The sequence below is a fragment of the Labrus bergylta genome, chromosome 22, assembly GCF_963930695.1.
Source record: "Labrus bergylta chromosome 22, fLabBer1.1, whole genome shotgun sequence".
NCBI classification, from domain to species: domain Eukaryota; kingdom Metazoa; phylum Chordata; class Actinopteri; order Labriformes; family Labridae; genus Labrus; species Labrus bergylta.
The window spans coordinates 4891504-4910158 of record NC_089216.1 but is presented as its reverse complement, the minus strand read 5'-3'; the positions used below and the strand labels follow the sequence as shown (position 1 = coordinate 4910158).

General features: G+C 40.8%; 1 protein-coding gene across 1 annotated transcript in view; it reads left to right on the top strand.

The window, feature by feature from the left end:
• Positions 1-1011: 1011 nt before the first annotated feature.
• LOC109995187 (proliferation and apoptosis adaptor protein 15) overlaps positions 1012-18655 on the top strand; it is a 50374-nt gene continuing 32730 nt past the window's right edge. Inside the window, exon 1 of the mRNA XM_020648833.3 lies at positions 1012-1448. The gene's annotated coding sequence lies outside the window, so the exon portion shown is untranslated. The remainder of the gene's footprint in view (positions 1449-18655) is intronic.

The following is an 18655-nucleotide window of genomic DNA, read 5'->3' as shown; positions in this document are numbered from 1 at the left end:
AGTTCCTGGGTCAAGTGCAACCAGTACTATTGTGCGGGTTTGGTACATTGATTGTGCGAGTTTGCGGTAATTTTGCTTTAACAAGAGTTTATCCAGAAGAGAGAGAGAGCCCAAAATCAATTCAATCAAAGCCACGTAATAAACCTAAAACCTAAACCAACACCTGAAGGACTCGCAGCTGGGCGGTCAATTCGGGTGTAACATCATTCCTCGCTCCGAGATCCAAGGTAAATGGACTGCATCAAAAGTCCAAACGTTATCATCACTGCATGTCACTTTAACATCACAACTTAAAGTGGACGTAGCCTATGTTACATATAGTTTTTTTACATATACCACATCGATGACGGATTTTCATTGTTAAAGTCTTTAAATGTGATTTTTCACACTTAAATATAATATAAATCAAGTATCTCCTCTGAAAATAACTCTGAGAGTCATGACTGTCTACAATGGGTGTAACACCCGAGTCCCACTGTCTGTGATGTTTTCAGAGTTTTCAGAGTCCTATCTTCACTTTGTTTACATCGCCCGGACGGCCGGCTGACTCCTCCCCTCGCGTATAAAAGTTGTTTAATTGAGGGACTAGAGAAAAGAAGAATAACATACTGTACTCACTGCTTAACTGTGTTTCTAGATCACGCTTATTTCAGGTAAATTTACATGCAGTGTGAAAAGATACGAGCATAATAAGCGCAAGTTGTTTTGGTTTCATGCTGGTGCTGAAGGGCGACATCTGCTGGATCAAAAAAAATCACATATAAAGCCTTTAATTTACTTTGGGTACAAGTAAAAGTAAAAAAATATATATATATATATATATAACATTTTAGGGGAGGATGAAGACCCTCCTGCAGTCGTTGGATTTTTGGTGTCGCTACTGAGAGAGTGAGCCATCGTTTTTAAAATAGACGATCTATGGATGAATCAGACAGCGTGCTTAACCGAGAGAGAGAGAGAGAGAGAGAGAGAGTGCGGTAGAGAGAGAGAGAGAGAGAGAGAGAGGAAAAGGCGTTTCCACGTTTCAGCAGCCGGTGACAGAGCGAGCCGGACAGCGGAGCAGCACACGGACACAGAGAGCTACGGAAAGAGTCACGACACCTTCCTTTTTACCCCTTTTACCATTTTCTCTTTTATTCTCTCCAAACACTTGACTGACAGCTCCTCTACACACCGTGTCCCCCCCCCCCTCCATCACGGCCTCGTCTCATGAAACACTAAAAAAAAAAAAAAAACTACAACTGAACAACAAGAAACCGACAAGAGTGGACTTTTTCTCGTTTCCTTTGCAGAACGTTTTTCCTCTCCAAAAAAAAGAAGCGACATTCATTCCCCCCCCCCAACCCCCCCACAGAGCTGTTTTTCTGTGACATCCAGAGGAGATTATCTTCCCGTAGACACTCGCATCTCTCCCTGTCTGTAGCTGACTCATATTTGCTGCGCTCAGGGTGAGTACATCTTTTTTTTTTAACTCCTTTCTTTCTTGCTGCTTGTTTTAAGTGTTGAGAGAGAGAGAGGGGACTATTTCTTTAAGACAAAAAAAAAATTCTCAAGGGTGTAGTTCATTGATGGGACCGAGCTGTGAGTGAGTCAGCCTCCTCCATTCACAGATATGGATCATTTCTCTCCTCACATACCGTTACATGATGCCACTTCACAGTCTGCCTGTAAAAAAAAAAAAAAAGTGCTTTTGGTGCTGCCTTCAAATGCTCACAGATGATGGCAGGAGTTGGAAGAAATGGGGCGTTCAAGTCCCTCAGGGGTGTTTTAATCTGCTGTGTAAACTCTGGAGAACATGTTGTTGTGTGGATGCAGAATAGCTGTAAAAAAAAAAATTATAATAATAAAAACTTGACCGTGTAAAAAATCTTCAGGACGATTTTTTTGTGTCTGTGAAGTAACCACGTCCAAAAGGTGCCACGTCTTGTCGATTTGACACCACTCAGTCATAAGTGTGACCTTTTTGAATGGTTGAGTGGGGAATTTCCCATCCTCAAGAGGGGCATTTAACACACCATTGATTAAGCTAATTGGATTTCCTTTAGTGTCCCTGAAGGCATTCAAGTGTTTAACTGTCCTTTTCATGCTGCTCTGTCAGAGAGGTAACATAAGTGGCAGTATTACATCTCTTTTTGAATATAACTTTATTTATATCATGGTTTTTTTTTCCTTCATTGGGTTACTCCCCCCCGATGTGTGTGCGATGCTTTTACTGGCCCCCCCGTGTCTGTATTCAAAAAAAGATAACTGCGGCTCTTCTGGAGCAGATTATCAGCAGTGTACTTGCCTTTACACTCTCCCAGTATCCAGGAAGAGGAAAGGGGAGATTAGAAACCAGCGGTGACCACCTGTGACCGTCCCGGATGGCTGCGTGTGAGGATGTGTGTGTGTTTGTGTGTAAACGGATGGGGAAAGGGGAGAGGGTCTTTTATGAATGGATGTACCAGGCCTGCCAACATGTTTGTATGCAGCTGCAAGGAAGAGGGGGGGGGGGGGTGGGTGTGACTCGGACGTCTCCTAGTATCCCGGGCAAAGTTGGTCAGTTTTGTACGGTCAAGAAATTGTGCTTTTACATTTTTGCTCAAAATACGCTTTAACACATATCAAATTATATCTCCACAATAAGCAGAAAGGTTAAAAAAAAAAGTAAAAAATAAAGCTGTAAAGGCCATTTTGAGTGAGATTGTTTTCATGTGTTTGAGGGTAACAAAGAACCCTGATTAGCCCGTTTTTGTGTTTAAGTAGCATTGAAGCTAATGCTAATTTTAACGTCAAACTAATGAAAAAATCCTCCAAAATTGGATACAGAGCCCAAGGGTGTGTCATCCAGTTTCTTGTTTGTTTAGACCAGAAGAAAAAAAAAAAAAAAAAGAATTAGCATTTTAGCTTAAATCTCCTGTGAGGAGTTTTTAGCGCCGTTAGCAAACAAACTAAAAAAGACTATTAATGCCTCTGTATGAGCTACAAAAGCAAACAAGACCATCAGATTTCCATTTGGTATTTTTTCATGTCTGAAACAGCTGAGATTCCAAGACACTACCTAACATTTAAAAAGATCAGCAAATCAACACACAAGTTCCCACTTTGTCCACAGGGGTCGCCAAAATCCACGCAGGAGCTTTGCAAATGACTTACAGGATGAATCAGTCGTCGTGAAATTGCTGCTGATCTAGAAAGCTCTCGAGATACATTATATGTCACGCCTGCATCTAATCAACCTCCCTGTCCCGTGTCCTGAACATTCACAGTACGAGAAAGTCTTAAACAGCACGACAGCTGTCAGTCCATTTCCGCAGCGTGCACATTTTACATGCTGATAAATAATTCCAAACCAGTAAAATAAAAGATGAGACAACGTTATTTTGTTTGGACAGTCACTTGATGTCCCTTGCAGTACATTCTCATTGGATGTATATAAAAATGGGTGACCTGTCTCCACCTCATTGAGCGAAAAAGAAGCCATAATACCGAGACACGCGCTTCCATCTTCGGCTAGTGACATCATGGGGCCGGTTGCCTGTGTAGTAGGTATCAGCTGGTGGAGCCAGGAAATGTCTATCCCACCCCGTTCTCTAACCAAAACACACATAAACTTCCCAATAAAATGCTAATATGATGAGGTAGCCTAGTGGTTAGTGTCTGCGCCCCTGAAGACTTCTAATCCGACCTGTTGCTCGGATACCGCTTGTCATTTCCCACTGTCTCTCTCTCCCCTGTCATATCTCCAAATAAATACATAAAAATCGCAGGAGTCGCATTTGTAAACGTGAATGTCATACATGCAGCTTCCCCACTTATCGTAGCATCAAACAACACAATCCCATGTCCACCCTCCAATCTGTTATCACGGAGGAGGCGGGGCTTATTACCTGTACTTTTTAACATAGCTCTTCATCATTTAACAGTCTTTAACTCTTCATCGTCATCATCCTCTGAGTCAACTCTCAGAGATCAGGTGTCAGAGGTCAACTCTCAGAGATCAGGTGTCAGAGGTCAACTCTCAGAGGTCATGTCTCAGAGGTCAGGTCTCGGTGGTCAGATTTAGAGGTCAGATTTGAAGGTCCGGTCTTGGAGGTTACTTTTCTACTATAAATTATTTCTCTGTCTTGCTGCTGCAATACCCGAATTTACCCTCTGGGGATCAATAAAGTATTATCCTATCCTATCCTACTTCAACCAGTCAGTACGAGGAGCTAAAATGTTTTGGCTTCACTTTGTGTAAGCTGTCTTGTTGCCCCTTTTTTTTTTATACAGTCCATGGTAAATTCTAGTCATAGAATAAGTGAGAGAGTATTTTTACTCTCTCTGAAGTGTCTGTAATATTTGGTAGAATGTGAAAGATAAATTTAGTTGGAAAGTGCTGACTGTTTCCCTGACCCATAAAGGACATTTTTCAGGGTGAAGTCATTGTTTCAGGGACAAGACCAAGTTATGATTAAGGTCAAATTTAGAGGTGTTTGACATGTGTTGGTACAAAGTGTGTGTGTGTGTGTGTGTGTGTGTGTGTTTGTGTGTGTGTGTGTGTATGTGTGTGTGTGCCTTGACTCAGCTTTTTGGGAGCCAGTCTCCTCTCCTCTCTGATACATATCGATCTGTCTTCTCGGACAGAGGGGGGGGGAAGAAAACTGGGCAGCGCAGCAAAAATGAGCTTCCTCTCTCGGGTTCACTTCCTGTGTGTGTTTGTGTGTGTGTGTGTGTGTGTGTGTGTGTGTGTGTGTGTTTGTGGTGTCGGTTGTCCCCAGGCCGCCGCCAAGGGAATGTTTGTGGTCGAGTGTTTGTAGGCGCTGAGTCAAACACTGTTTCGGGAAGAAGAAGAAACTGGTTAAAGGATCAAAACAAAGGAAAAACATGATCGTTTTGATTACTGCTTTTCATTCTGATTTTCAGGTATTGACTTTTTAGCTCACCGTAACCATAGGAACAAGGTGGAACCACCAAAGTCTGCGAGGTAGAATTTTAGCCCAACATTAATGTCTGTAGTTGATTATGGACTTCTGCAACCACAAAGAGGAATCAAAGCTTCCTTCAGACAAAACTGTACTCACCATCATGTGATCTGTTTCCTCTTTACCCACTTTTGCTTTCATTTGGCATTAAACATCACAGACCGGTACGGGTGATTATATCAACCATGCAAAATTTGGAATTTGGAAGGAGTTTGTTTGTTTGTTTTTTGATAAAAAAAAAAAAAGTTTCAGTCGTGACAAAAAACACTTTAAATGTAATGTTGCATTTGGCATTGGCCCTCTTCAAGGAGCAACGAGAATCTTTCATTCCCCATTATCTAAGTCCTGAAAGCTTTTCACACTCTTAAACTGAGCCTTGAAAAAATCATACAAAAATAAAACTTGTATGATTTTATAACATAACATCCTTCAATGTCTTCAGAGTGGCTCCCTTTGTTCTGTTGTTTTCTTCCGAGCACTAAAAAGTGAGTCCTTGTCCTTTGGAGAGAAGTTTAACTACAGCGCCGCATTGTTGTGAGTGTACAAAAGCCTCTGAAGAAAAAGATACAGGTGCTGAAGATGCTGACGGGCCAACGTTTCATATTGAATAAAACCCAGTGTTAGCAATATCAGGGAGGCGTGTCAGCAAAGCAAATTGGACAAACAGGACAAATACTGAAAAACAGCAAGTGATGTTCAGCAGAGCAGCCTCCCCGTGGCTCTTAAAAAGATGGCTTCCTGCAGCAGTAAATTCCCTCATGTGTCTCCTGGCACACACAGAGAGAGAGAACACCATTCCTGCCTTTTGTTTCCCCGTCCCTCCGCCTGTTTACTTTTCTCCATGTGGATCTCAGGAAGCTACGAGTTACAGCGAGGTCGGTGTCAGTCGGCCACGTTACATCACCTCCTTTCTAATCTGCGCTAAGGCGGCTCGCTTACATCGCCTTCCCGCTCGGCCGCCGCCTCCTTTTTTCTAGGGCTCTGTTGTAGGTATCCATTTACAGATTACACTGGTGGAGCAGATGCTACCGTCTAACTCGGGCAGGGAAAATGTAAACAAACACAAAATGTTCTGGACAGCAACGAGCAACAGATCTTGGGGTTACAACAAACTGAATGTGTTCTAGTGGAACAGATGCCAACCTTTTTTTATAAATAATACAATAGTTTGTATCATGCTCTGAATCCTCTTCCTCTACAAGTTCATTCTTAACACCTTCATACAACAATCTGAAAGTTTTCTAGTATATGAAATTATTTTCTATTAATAGCTCTTTCTCTAATCTTGGCTGCTGGAGAGGTGGCTTTGAGCAAGGTACCAAACCGTTAACTCCGGCACCCTTTTGTGTGCTGTCCCCTTACTCTGACATCTCTCCTTTAGTAAATGGTCCATAGGATCTTGTTGGTGCATTATGTGCATTTTCTGTGTAAATAGCAGAGTGAGAGTGAAAAAAATCCTCTCTGGGGTTAATGAAATATTCATGTTCTTTCTCTGTTCCTGTGTTTTTGATAGATCATTACCCAGTTGTGTTAAAGGTCACATATTCTCCTCCTTTTTAAAAAGTTTAAATAAGTCTTAGAGCTCCCTAAAACGTGTGTGAAGTTTCTTGTTCTAAATCCACTCTGATCCTGTATTTGATCATGTCTATAAACCCCTCTATTTCAGCCCTGCTCAGAACAGGCTGTTTCTGTGTCTGTACCTTTAAATATGTAAATGAGCTGTGTCTGACCACGCCCCCTCTCTCTGGAAGGGCTTGAGTGGCTCGGTCTTTCTCGCTCCATGCTCTATTGTTTACGGTGAGAAGGCAGACTCAGAGGGCAGAACAAACACCTAGCTGTGGGAGTGTCACTCACCTGGGGGAAAGGCTACTGCCCTTTGTGATGTCATGAAGGGAAAATCTCCAAACGGCCTGTTTGAGCACACATTTTCTGAAAAGTGGAGCAGGCAGAAGAAGAGGATGGACTTTTCTCATCATTGGGGGGTTTGTAGATAGACTAGAGACACATAAGTGTTAGAGAAACATGTTAAAGTGTATTTTGCATAATATGCAACCTTTAAATTCTTGTTTCTGATTGGTCAATTAGAGCATCCCCAGGTCTGATGTTTCTCTATAGCAAATTGTCTCTATGAAAAACAGCCTGCTGCTCTGGATGATTCTCTCTAGGGGAAAAGAAAAGAGAATAAAAACAGCAGAGAAACTAAAAGAGGGATTATTTAAAAGAAGCTAAGGAAGGAAGGAAAAAACAATAATGGACGTCTCAAAGTCCAAATTTAGTTTCAAATTATTTTGCCTTTGTAGTCGTGCGATACTAGTGATAATTTACCCGATCATTACATGATAACAACTTATTTACTGAACATTATCCATTCTCATACACAGAGCAAACTGTTGATCTTCTTAAAATAATGATCTCAGAGACTTGTTTTCCCATTGGCCCTAACTGTATTAAAAAGGCTGCAATGATATGAATCATCAGTTAGGAGCACTCGGAGCTGAACCTCATTTGTTAGTCAAATAACTTCTTGTTTTTTAGCTGCGTCATTGTACACAAAGCCACGCATTATCACAGCAAGTTCATTCTGAACGAGACACTGGTACAACCTCCAGCTGTCCAGAGGGATTGATTCTTCAGGACAGGAAAACAGAAAAAGTCTTCTGTTTTCTAGTTGTTGTTTTTTCATGATCTATGATCAGGACTCACATTCAGGTCCGCAGTGAAACCAGCTCCAGAGTCGAGCGTACCACCCCCACTGTTTCAAAAAATGTCAACATGAAACACAGTTTATTGTTTTGTTGCTCGGACAGAACACGGATGATCGGCTGTTCGGCAAAAAAGGAAGTCATGCCTTTAAAGGGGAAGTCCACATTTCCAGTTCCATCACTGGTTTTTATTCCATGCTTCACGTTTGCTTTATCACAAATGATCATATTATAGAGGTGGGACCAAAAAAATTATTTATTTATGTTTATTTATTCTTCTCTGCTAAAATTTTAAATCGATTAAAGGCTTTATATTTTTTTGATCAGCACCAGCATGAAACCAAAACAACTCGCGCTACATTGTTGTGTTAGCATGCTAATGCTAGCGATCTTTATTATGCTGGTATCTTCACACTGCATGTAAATTTACCTGAAATGAGCGTGATCTAGAAACACAGTTAAGCAGTGAGTACAGTATGTTATTCTTCTTTTCTCTAGTCCCTCAATTAAACAACTTTTATACACGAGGGGAGGAGTCAGCCGGCCGTCCCGACGATGTAAACAAAGTGAAGATAGGACTCTGAAAACTCTGAAAACATCACAGACAGTGGGACTCGGGTGTTACACCCATTGTAGACAGTCATGACTCACAGAGTTATTTTCAGACTTGTTTTCTATTATATTTAAGTGTGAAAAATCGCATATATCGCCTTTAATAACTTCCAAAAATGTATTTAAAAAAAAAATTGGGGCTAATCAGTCACTAAGTGCTAAAGATGTTTTTTTTTATTGGGGCAGAGGAAGTCACCTGTTGGACAAACTCTGATTTGTTTTCATGGTCAAACATGAGAAACAATGTTGGCATTATGGGAACTTACACCAGAAGACGTTATGAAACAACATCAGTATCAGCCCTGTTTTTCACAATGAGTGCATCTCTAGTTTGTATATCTGAAGCAGAGTGATGTGCAGTGGTTTATTTATTTTTCAAATCCCCAATACCACAGAGGTTAAGCCTTTTCTTCCGTCTGTCTCCAGCCGCATGGATACAGTAAAAAAAAAAAATCCCTCCAGCTTGGTTGCGTGGTAGCTCGGTTGCTGTGCTACAAGCGACGCCTACACCACCTCAAAGCTTCTTTTAAATGCTGTTTATCTGCCCTGTGTGGTTTCAGCATCTGTGCTAACACAACATGCTGATTTTTTTTTTTTTACATTTTTATTCAGGGGCTGAGCATAAATGCATCATGAGGTATAACTTTAGTGTGTTTATTTGCAATTGGTGAGTGATTCTGTGGATTTCATTTAGACATTGAGGGGTTGTTCTTTGCTTTAATACAGTTGTAGAAGTGTTCCGTAAAGCCCAATCTGTCTGACTGGCAGCTTTTTCACAGTGGCCACAATAATGGATGAAATGATTCACGCATACACACACAAAAACTGGAATACACACATACAGTACTGTACACCTAAGCCTTCACAGACGGGCAGAGCCACACAAACAAGAACAGTACAGATGGGCTGACGTGCACAGTCACACACACACACTCTGTTTAGCGCACTTTGATTCAAGCCGTTCCCCGTCATCCGTGTGCATAATCTACTCTGCCACTCTACTCCAAATGAAATGCCTCAGTGGGTCTGATTGAATTTGATAAGAGCTGATTCGATAAAGCAGGAGGGGGGCAGGTGGATGCAGCGCTGCACTGTGTGTTTGTGTGTGGATGTTCAGGTGTTGCCGGATACACGATTGCAGAATTTATCCAGCTGTTTCCCCCTACTTGTTCCCCGTGTAAATCCAGCGTAAAACCCCGCTGTTTCAATCAAAGTTGTTGAAGTCTAATAGAAAACATCACGAGGCTGGATGTTCTGCAGTCAGCTGCTCCACAGAGGCTCTTCAGCCCCTCGCAGTGCTGTTGTTACTGATGCATTCATCGAGGCTTTCTCATCTATATCAACACTAACTTTCCCATTTTAGGTCAATTTCCTAAAGTAGCTTTTCAGGCGAGCCACTTATTTCCAGTAAATTCACTAACCTGAGAAAATAAACCTGCGGTGCATTCAGGTGTCAGCAGGAAAGTCCAGTAATTGAGTTTTAATGGTTGTGTTCATTTGAATTTAAAATTGGTACTTTTAAAACAATGGAAGTGAAAGTGATGTTGTGCTGTTCTCACAAGGACTATTTCTTTGGTAGAAAGACGTTCTAAAACTCTTCATCTATGCGGCTTGGCACAAGCTAAAGTACTGTGGTATAAAGCCAAGCCTGGAAGACAAACAAATAGTACACTTTGTGAAGTCTTTAATATATTATTTAAATCAGAAGTTTCTTTAAAAATAATTTAATTCGACTCTTTTACAGCGTTGGAGGCCAAGAGCCAACAGGACTAAAACAGATTAGACAGACACCTCAAAAACTTGGTACAATAATGAAAAAATTGGGTTAATAACATTTGAACTGGAGAAACTCTGGAGAACTAACTTCTTTGCCAGTTTTGGTTGTTGTCATGCGATAGGCGAGGACTTAGCCTGTGCTGTTTTGGTTCGAATCCAGCTGCTAAAGTAAGCATTGTAGCTTAAGGGCTTTATATGTGATTTTTCACACTTAAATGTAATAGAAATCAAGTATATCCTCTGAAAATAACTCTGTGAGTCATGATTGTCTACAATGGCTGTAACACCCGAGTCCCACTGTCTGTGATGCTGTCAGAGTTTTCAGAGTCCTATCTTCTGTTTGTTTACATCGCCGGGCCGGCCGGCTGACTCCTCCCCTCGTGTATAAAAGTTGTTTAATTGAGGGACTAGAGAAAAGAAGAATAACATACTGTACTCACTGCTTAACTGTGTTTCTAGATCACGCTCATTTCAGGTAAATTTACATGCAGTGTGAAGATACCAGCATAATAAAGATCGCTAGTATTAGCATGCTAACATAACAATGCACCGCGAGTTGTTTTGGTTTCATGCTGGTGCTCAAGGGCGACATCTGCTGGATCAAAAAATCGCATGGCTTTTACTGCTGTTTGTTTGTTTCTCCCTCACGCAGCAGTCACAGCCATCCATCTGTGCCAAGCATCTCAAAAAAGTTGCCTGCTTCCTGAATTTATTAGCTGAAGAACAGACAGTGTCTTTGCCTGCCTTTACGTCATTACCTCCGTCTCCATCCCTTGTGTACTTGTGTTCAGGAGTTTGTGCTCATGCAGCTGTATGCGTGGTTAAAAACAAAAAGCCTCAGGAAAAGGGTTAACCTCCCCGCCACAGCGATGAAAAAGCAGACACAGTTCATGCACGAATCCAACGTGTACCCTCTCTCCACGACTCACACTGATAAAATGCGATGCAGGCGTCAAACTCGCTCTATGTACATGGTTTACGTAATCCTCTGGGGACCTGTGTACCTACCCAGAGCTGGAGGTGCCGCAGTCGCACTAATGCATTGTACCATTTCACAAAGGCACGACTCAAAGCATCAACATCAGACCTTTTCACGAGTCTCGTAAACCTGAGGGAAGCAACAAGCCACAAAGTAATTTAATTTCAACCTGGTCACATCTTAGTTTCCCGTTTTTTTTTTTTTTTTACAACTCTTTAAATTCAAGGTGTGAAACGTCTTCTTATTCATTAGTTTAATAAGATTTGACCAAGTTGAAAGTACTTGCATGCCCCCTCTTTTCAAGTGGAATCTCTTCATTAATCTTTTTATTTTTTTAGGTATAATACTTGAATCTACCTGTAGGAGGCAGTGAGGTTTGATAGCTTTATTTACCATGAACCTATAGGTATAGCAATGATACATCTGCAACAAACCTAAATAGTTCACAATTGTTAAGAAATGGTATTTAGTGATAGTATTTGCGTTTAAAAATGTTACATAGTTAGCCCACCAATTATGTATCATTCGCAATATTTAACCCTATGCTAAAAATGATTCAAAATGTTGTCATTTTTCAAACCTGTCATCCATCCTCGGTTTTTTCTTAATTATATGAAACCCTTTTACAATACAAGTCATGCTGTGTAAAAACTGAGTAGACTGACTCACACACTACTGTATTTGCCCTTCATTTCACACAAAAAAAACCCTCTTAGTCATCATGGCGCTGCTTTGTTGCTCATGTTAACACAAGGTCTTTTGTTGGTTTTCCTGACAGGTTGGATAGATAGAGTAAATTGTACTTGTAGCGTTTTGTTCATGCGTCTTTTAAAAGGCCTCACATGGCATCGAGTTGCACAATTACAGTACAAGGATGTGTAATTAAAGAAATTAGTCTTTGATGGTTCCCTTAAATGAGCAGCAATTGAATGAAAGCAACTCTTTCGATTAAAGTAACACTAGAAACAAACTGTAACCAAGACGCTAATTAGCTATCTTTCATGATGATAGCCTACTACTACTCAGTGTTATTATAATTCCTTGTTTCACATGTATTTGTAATGATTTAGAAAAACACAAATAACTAAGATTTAATAATGTAATTTATGGAATATGACTACAAAACTATTGAGATACCCATCAGCCTCATTTATACTTTGTGTTGAATGCTAATTACCATGCTACCATGCAACACATTTAACTATGATGTTGACTGCTGTATCCTTCAGACATCTTTGTTAGCATGGTTGTTATGAGCATATTTAGTAGCGCGAGGCACAGTTTGAGCTTATTACCATCTAGGTACAGGCCACCGTTGTTAGTGAGTGGAAGCTACATCCATGCTAGCATTTCCATTTGGCTTTTAATTTTATTTTTCAAAATACATCGAAGATCTTGCCGTTAAATACTCGTCAGTCAACTTCCTAGCGCAACATGGCTATAAAAAATTGTTAATAGACCTGCTTTGCAACAGGAACAGTCATTAGACTGAGTTATCACATCGATAATGTGGAGCAGGACTGCACATGTAGTCCTGCTGCGAATTCATCTTCCGTTGTGTTATTACGGAAATCCATATCAGAGGCGATGAACGCAGGCGGGTAAATTACACCAGTTAGATGTCTAATGTTCCCCATAGCAGGGATGATTGACTGAGTTTCATTTCCTATGAATTGCACCCGTCTTCCACCCTGCTACCAGAGTGCTCAATCCACTAATAGAGCAACAGAGAGGACTGAGAGAAAGAGAGCGAGAGAGTGGGAAGGGGTGGAGGCAGATCAGCAGGCAAAGTAATCTGAAATTTTGAGTCACGCCTGGAGTCTGAAACATCTAGACTGAACAACTTGTTTAATCACTAATGGACTGTTTTTGGGGGATCTGGCCCATTTATGTGTGTCTGTATGTGTGTTAGAGAGCGTGTGTTAGTTTGTGTGTTAGAGAGGGGTCAATGCCTCGAATATAGACAGCTATTCCCCACAGTCCCTGACCATTTGACTCCATGTCCCTGTTAGTGAAATAGGGGGGAAGCTGCCATTAGAGTTGCCTCTCATCTGTTTTTGTGTGTGTGTGTGTGTGTGTGTGTGTGTGTGTGTGTGTGTGTGTGTGTGTTTGTACTTGTATATCTATTCATATGAGGACCATTGCCCGTTTTAGACATGGGGACCGAGGACCTTTTTGTAAAGTGAGGATATTTTGGTTGGTCCTCTCTTCTGAAGGTCTGTGTAGACATTGCATTATGCTAATTGTGTTGGGGTTGTATTGTGAGATGATAAAACATTTTCTTCCATATTGTACTCAAAATCTCTTATTTTTTATTTTTTTGTAATCTGAACAGTGTTTTGCTTTGCTTTTGCAAACAAACAGATAGGAGAATAACATTACAAAGAACAGGGTCATTTGGAACGGGAGACCTCCGACCAGCTTTTTCTCAAGTGGACACACAACACCAGAGACCGTTTTTTTGACAAGAATTGTCAAGCAATATGTAGTTTCTACTTTTAAACGAAATACTTGAAAATAAAAGGCACTTATTGGTATTTGTTTGTTTTTTTGTCATTTAATTTAGAAATGCAAGACGGATAACATAAAAATCCAAGGCCAAGAGCTGCTCCAGTTTTCAATGGGTGTTTACTTTTTGATTTCACTTAGTTTCATGGAAATCTTGCCAGTAGTTCAGCCAACAAAATGTATCACCGACAACATAATATACATAGTGAATTCAGTGTACGAGTTTGGTCACATCGCACAGCCTAAATTTACAGTCCTCACAAGTACGGAGATACAGATGTGTGTGTGTGTGTCGTCTCCCCCTTCAGCTCAGATGATGGCTGTAACTAAAGATGACTCAGCCTACGATCCACCCTTCCCTCCCTTTTCTATCTGTTGGGCTCTAATGTTTTGTGCTTTAAAAGCTCTATGATGAGTTCTTCTACATGAACAAAAAAAAAAACCTTTACAATGAATTTGGGGAAATAACAATGGTTGCCATATGTCCTATCAGTCAGTTTACCAGTCAGTCAGAATCTTACGTTCCAAGCATGATTGTTAACCATGCTGCAGTGTGTTTTTATGTTGGATAAAAGGCAAAATGCAAGTTAACACCGTCTAAAAATATAAGTTCTCTCACTTGCAGGTACTTTTGAGTCCTGCAAAAATAACAAAGAGGCACAGAATTGTTATTATGTAACTAAAGGTCTCAGATGTGCACTTGCTTTTTGTGTGCGTGAAGGTTGCAGGCATAACTGGACACTAAAACCCATCCATGAAAGGAAAAAAGGAATTTGAAATTGCCAGAAGGATTACTAAACATTAAAACATTTGCAGCAGTGTTAATTAACTCAGTACACAGTTAAACTTTGTAAAGTGATTTTAAATTATTTGGTTTTATTACAACAGGGCATGTTACAAACGAAAGACCATGAATACATCATATTTCATTCCTAACAAACCAGACTTTTTGCAGACTTTACTGATATGGCTATAGAGATTGGAACCTGCAGCACTGAAACAGCTGAAGGGAGAAGCTGAAATAAGAGATGTGCAGTCCTTGTTATGAGCTTCATTTTCCCCTCTCTGAGCTTCTGAGGGAGTAAACCATCTCTGGTAGAAAACTCAGAACGGGAGGCTTTCTGGCTTCCTCGCCTAAACGGGTGAGAATAAGGCGGAATAACATTATTACTTTTCAGCGACAAATCCTCTAACACATCCAGGCTTGTCACATGGAGCCTTAAAATACAACAAAAGGCATTTTCTCCTCCTCTCACTCCTCCACTACTTTCTACACCACAGCCACCTTTACTTTGTTCTATTGTCAAATGCTAGCAAGTGTGTGTTACGTAAGGTTGTGTGCAAATATTAATGATTTTGTGGAACATTATGCATGTTGCGGAGCTTGCCTGTGTCTGTTTTCCGTGTTACATGAAAACATATAGGCTTCTGCAGATATGTCGAGTGTGTCTGTTTTTCTGGAGATGCAAGCATTCATGTGGGTTGATGCAGGCGTGGGTGCTCTGGCCTGTTCATCCTTGTGTATGTGTGTATGTGTATTTGTGTGTCTGCAGCTGTGTCTCTTGTCCACTGTTGCAAGGGGAGGTTATGGCATCCTGTTCCTTTTCCGCGCTGCCTCTCCATCTGGAGCAGAGCCAGCTTCAGTGAACTGTGCGTTACAGTGGGATACAGCCCCATTATCAACTGTGGAGAATGCCGGCATCCGGACCACGGCCATGCGCTCATTTGTCATGCACTGTGAAATAAGTTCTGAGCTCTATGTATTTGTTGATGTGCCTTTCTCGCCCCTTAAATTGTGATCCCTTTTGGAAGCCATTCTAAGGACCCAAATTCAAGATGCCACAGCTACTCGTCTCTGTGAAAACCACACATTTTACTCACCGGCAATGCCCCCAATGCATCTCATGCACCTTGAAGTCACACTTAGCAACTCTTTAGCTGCCAATGTCTTTTTTGATATACACTTGAGTTTCACTTTTAATGTAACCTTTGATGCCATTGGAAAGACTCTCTTTTATATCTATTTCAAGGTATCCTTTAGTCTTTGGAGAGTATACTCTAAGGTGTTTAAATGTCTTTTAAAGGCCTTCAAGTGTCTCTTTGAAGTGTTTCTTTTGTATCCTACGGTGGATTTTTAGTATGTCTGTTTCCTTACGGGTATGTTTTAAGGTGCCCTGAAATTCAGATTTTATTGAACTCTAGTTATTCAACAAGTATAACATCATGATAAAGTGTCTGTTTTGATTCAAAAATGTAATTGCACTAGGTTAAAAACACAAGGCTGTGGGTAAGAATAATACTCCAGTGTTGGATTTCGTTGCCCCACATGACTTGAACCCCAGTCTCCCAGTGTTGAAAGTTCTTGGTTGTTTGGCCAATCCATCGTTTTCAATCGCCACCCAACTGGACCGTCGTACTTCATCCACTAATCTCCCAACATGCTGGATAGCTGGAATCGTTGCTTTGAGGGTTTAGTATTGCAGCAGATGGGTCGACATTGGTGTTAGGTAAGCTCAATGGATCTCACACAGACGCTCAAGGGCGTATAAGACGCAAAAGCCATGATAAAACATCTGTATCTGACGACCTGGGAATGAGAACGAGCTGTTTTGGTAAGCCATTTGGTTCTCAAATGGTTGACAGACAATCTGTTTCAGTTTTGACTATCACTTTAAGATGAAGGGGGTTGGGGATGATTACAAAAAACGTTCAGTATTTTAAACACAAGCGTTGAGTGAGAGGGTTCATCCCCTCCGTGTAATCTCTTTCGACAAGTAAAACAGCAGCTGAACAAAACAACAAGTTGCCTGCTTCACACTTACAAATACCACAAAGGCTGATACGTTAAGGGAGAGAAAAACATCATTGAAGGTACAACGTTCACACATTGGTAACAGCTCGAAAAAAAGGTGAGAACCTGGGTTTGTGCAGTTGTCCATCAAATAGAGACACAGATAGAAAACATATGATTACACCTAGAAGGTGTTACAATATGCAGCTGATGGAGTGGAGATGGTAGCTGGAGGAAACCTGTATGTCTTATTCAAAAGATTGAGCTGCTTTGGTTTTTCCCAACTCTTAGCAACGATTCCATTCATTGGCATGATATGGAAAAACTCTTCTATCTTTCCTGTCTTGTTCAAACTCTAGCTGCATTTTTCCATGTGTAGCCAAATAGGACATTGTTTTTTTTCTTCCCTGTTTGTTCAGTTAGTGCCGCTTGAAGTTATTTATGCAAAGGTGTTGTGTGGGATACAAACCCGGCACCATCAAAGTCAAAGCAGGCCTTTTATTAGCTTAGCTTTGCATGTCTGCGCAGTAAGACAATTTGACCCAGTTGTGTGTGTCAGTTGGCCTCTGTGCTTGTGTCTTTGGCTTTGTTTCCTTATTGCAGACAAACAGTCGAGATCAATTAAACTGTTTGAGTGGTGGAGGTGTTAGTTTTGTTTTTTAAGGGTAGAAAAAACAACATTATGGTCCTAACTTTACCTTCTTTTATACAGACGAAATGTGTTTTTGTGTATCAACAACCGTAAACACAGGAGAGATATCAAGGAAGAGTCTTCCTAAACTGTGTTATAAATCCATGTGTACAGTTAAAGTCCAACTTTTATGAATAAATAAACAACATGCAATGTTAGGCAGACACTGTCTGACATAACTCAATCCTAAGCATGAAAGTCTGACATTCAGGGTTCATTCACATTTTACTTCACACAGAGCTTGTTGTAGCTTGACTCGCATCATTTTGAATTCTAGAGTGCAAAGTGTGTCAGAAAGCATTTGAAACAAAGCCGACAAGATCAAGAGTGTAGAATACAGGGATCACACAAAATAGATTGATGTTCAAAGAGTCCCAGAAAGAGAAACCAGGAAAAAATAGAAAGTGTGATATTTGGTGAGCAGTGCGATGAGAAAAAGAGAAATGTTTTAACAGAAGGGAACGCAAGGGAAGGGTGGAGCTGGTGGAGATGTTCTGAGGGGTGAATGGAAGAAGAAAAGCAACAAGAGAAGGCTTTGTTGGTGTTGGAGACTGAGGATGTGAGAAAATAAAATTACATGTGGTTTTTCTGCAGTAGTCGTCTGGATTGACGTCACTATAAGTGTTACATGTGTTTTTCTCTTTAAAGACAGAAAGAAGAGAGAAACGACTTCATCACTGGTTGTATTTGGAAGTTTGTTCTTTCACTTTGTTGTCGAGGATTTGACGAGAAGATGGATACCAATTTTGTGTATGTACACTAAATATAATGCTACTACCAGAAGCTAGCTAGCTTAGCATACTGAATAGAAACACAGGGAGCTATTCTCGCTCTGTAAAAAACAAAATTTACAAAAATGAACAGATCATTACAATTTGCCTGACCATTTTTAGGATTAGGAGAGACTTCCTTTAGTTTTCGGATCAAAATGAATTAAGTCCCTGAGTGGTTGTCTCCTCTTGGCTCTTGTATTTATGCTACATGCTAAGTAAAGCTAGTTTCACAGAGGCTGTAATTTCCTCACCAAACTCACCGCAAGAAATTAACTGAGCAAATTCGACAAAACTATTTCTTTAAAGAGAGGGGTCCTCTGTCATTTACAAAGCCCCCAGCACTAACAGCACAATGCAGATACTCCATTTTATGTTTTACATTTTCCACCACAGAGACTGTGAATCTACACCTTGTCTACATTTCCTCATACAGGCTGCTCTACTGTGGTTACAGTAAGGACTGAAGCGGGCTTTAAACTCTGTAATCAGATTTTTAGTTAAAAATGAATGTTCCCGTCCTGTGTCGTGTCCACAGTGGATTTCCTCTTTTCACCTTGTTCCTCTTCAAATGATGAATTTGCTCTGTGAACTTCAACCCCTCGAGGAAATGAGAAACCATTAGATTAACTGCTCCGCCATCTGGCTCTCATCTTCTCTTCTGGAGACGGGTTGTAGTCGGAGCCCAGTTAAAGCGTAACTTAGGACAGGCTGCCTGAGTTTAACATCTCAATGCCCTTCTCCCCTCTTCTTCTTCTTCTTCATCCCCCTCTCTCTTCCTCGGCCTCAGGCCTTTCCTCGCTTGTCTTCTTAAATTTAATTCTTGTCATGCCTCTGTAACACACACAGCCAGACACGTCAGCGGCCGATCACAAGAGAC